Below are 3,093 nucleotides of genomic sequence, written 5' to 3' on the forward strand. Positions count from 1 at the left end.
CAAAACCAGAATAGATATGCTAATTACTACTACTACTGTATAACTTCTAAGGTAAATTCCTATAATAACACTATCACAGAGTTAAAGCTAAAATTAGAACTCAAGAACCTGTATTTTGGGAAGTGGATGTTCTTCTGATCTGTGGGGTGCTTGGTCCTTCAAGGATTAATTTCTGGCGCTTCAGCTCCCTTAAGTCACGCCCTTGCTCTTCTTGTTCCCTAAGCAATTTGCAAAGCATGCTACTTTGATTGTTCTGTTCTTCCTTTATTTGGTTCATAACTTCTTGCAACTTGGAAACATATGCCTCAAGACGTTCCCAATATTCGAATTGAGGAAGTTCTGGGAGGAATTCTTGTGCTCTCCTCTTGATTGGATCATCCTGCAGCTGTTGTCTTTCTATTGATATTTTAGTGATTGGCCGCTCAACTGAGATATACTCAGTTATTCCCATCTTCACTCCGGCATCTCTGTAGAGCATAGAAATTAAGCTTGGATAGGCCAATTTGGCATCCTTGGAGTTCTTGTTTGCTATTTTGTAGAGTTCACACGAGATTAGTTGATGAACTTCTACTTCTCTTCCCAACATGATGCAGTGAATCATCACTACTCTTTTAATAGTAACTTCAGAATGGTTGCTGGTGGGCAATATAGAACGCCCAATAAAGTCCAGCCAGCCTCTGGCAACTGGTTTGAGATCTTCTCGCTTGAGTTGATTTGGGATGCCAGTGGTGCTGGTGGTCCACCTGGCTCTAGGGATGCATATATCCTCTAGAATCTTGTCCAGGCCTTTGTTTACCCTCATCATTCTCCTATAAAAGGAGTTTGGGTCATCTTTCAGTTGAGGAAGCTTAAAGATCTCCCTGATTTTGTCAGGATGGATGTGAACAATCTTTCCTCTGACTAAGGTCCGATGGTCATAGAGGGCAGCTCCAATTATTCTTTGCCTGTCTGTCTGCCACAGATTAGCATAGAACTCCTGAACCATATTCCTTCCCACTTTTGTTTCAGGATTAGCTAGGATTTTCCAGTTCCTGTTTCGAATTTGTTCTTGGATCTCCGGATATTCATCTTCTTTCAGATCGAACTTGACTTCCGGGATCACTAATCTTAGACCCATTATTTTGTAGTAATGGTCTGAATGTTCTTTAGTCAAGAACTTTCCTTGATTCCAAAGTGGTTTTGGAATACTCTCTTTCTTGCCTCTTGGGGTGGGTTGTTTTCCTTTAGGGGCCATGATCAAAGTGAGTATGTTTTTGTGATCACGAATAAGCACACCAAACTTAGAAGTTTGCTTGTCCTCAAGCAAAAGAAAAGAAAGGAGATGGATAGGAGGAGAGCAAGTGTGGAATGGTGGATGATGAGAGGGGCGCCGAATGTGGATATAAAGGGAGGGAGGGTGGGTTTCGGATAATTTATACGCTTTTTGGCATTGTTTTCAGCATGTTTTTAGTATTATTAATGATATTTGGAAAAGATAAATTTTAATTTTAATTTTGAAGGAAGATTTTTAAAAGATAATAGAGTTTTGAAAAACTTAAAAAAAAGAGTTGGATTGGATTGGAAAACAATTTGTCTTTATGGATTAAGATGCATTTAATATTTTTGAAAAAGGATTTTAGAAATTAGGGTTTTTAGAAATTAGGATTAAATTTTTTTGAATTGAAGGATGATATTTTGAAACATGTTTATGCAAGAAATCATGAATTGAAATATAAAAATTAGAAAATTTGTGAAGAAAAACGAATTTTACCTCCTCCCCACCATTCTGGCGTTAAACGCCCAAACACTGCATGTTTTGGGCGTTTAACGCCCAATTGCTGCTTCTCCTGGGCGTTCAACGCCCAACTGTTGCTTCTTTCTGGCGTTGAACGCCAAGAAGTCCTTTGTCACTGGGCATTTTTCTGAATGCCCAGGACGCTGTCAATCTGGCGTTAAACGCCCAGAAGGTGCTTCTTTCTGGCGTTCAACGCCCAGAAGATGCTCCTTTCTGGCGTTTAATGCCCAGATGGCTACCCTTACTGGCGTTGAATGCCCAGTGGGTGCTTCTTTTGGGCGTTCAATGCCCAAAATGTTTCTTACTGGCTTTTTCACGCCAGTGAGCTTCCAAATTCCCTTGTAACTTTGTGAATTCAAGCAATTGCTATTTTACCTTGAAGATACTTTGACATATACCTGTAAAAATTAATTAATTAACAAATAAACTTTGTAAATGGCTGGGTTGCCTCCCAGCAAGCACTTCTTTATTGTCATTAGCTGGACTATTACTGAGCATTAATCAAGCCTCAGTTTTGAGCATTCTTGCTCAAAATTGCCTTCAAGATAATGTTTGACTCTCTGTCCATTAACAATGAACTTTTTATTAGAATCATTATCCTGAAGCTCTAGTATCCATATGGTGATACGCTTGTGATCACATATGGACCTCTCCACCGGGACTTCAATTTCCCGGGGAATAATTTGAGCCTAGAATTAAATAGCAGAACTTTCTGCCCTGGCTCAAAGACTCTGGATGACAATTTTTTATCATGCCATATTTTTTGCTTTCTCTTTGTATATTTTTGCATTCTCGAAAGCATTGAGTTTAAATTCCTCTAGCTCATTTAACTGGAGCAATCATTTTTCTCCAGCTAACTTGGCATCAAGGTTCAGGAATCTGGTTGCCCAGTAGGCCTTATGTTCTAGTTCCACTGGCAAGTAACATGCCTTTCTATACACAAGCTGGTATCGAGAGGTCCCTATAGGGGTCTTGAATGCTGTTCTGTATGCCCACAGAGCATCATCCAAGCTTCTTGCCCAATCCCTTCTACGGTTAATTACAGTCCGTTCCAGGATTCTTTTGAGTTCTATATTTGAGACTTCAGCTTGCCCATTAGTCTGTGGGTGATATGGAGTGGCCACCCTATGGCTAACTTCATAACGAACCAAAGCAGAATATAGCTGTTTATTGAAGAAATGAGTGCCCCCATCACTGATTAGTACTCTAGGGGTGCCAAATCTACTGAAGATGTGTTTCTGGAGGAATTTTAACACTGTCTTAGTGTCATTAGTGGGTGTAGCAATAGCTTCTACCCATTTGGATACATAATCCACCGC

The sequence above is a fragment of the Arachis duranensis genome, chromosome 3, assembly GCF_000817695.3.
Source record: "Arachis duranensis cultivar V14167 chromosome 3, aradu.V14167.gnm2.J7QH, whole genome shotgun sequence".
Taxonomy (NCBI): domain Eukaryota; kingdom Viridiplantae; phylum Streptophyta; class Magnoliopsida; order Fabales; family Fabaceae; genus Arachis; species Arachis duranensis.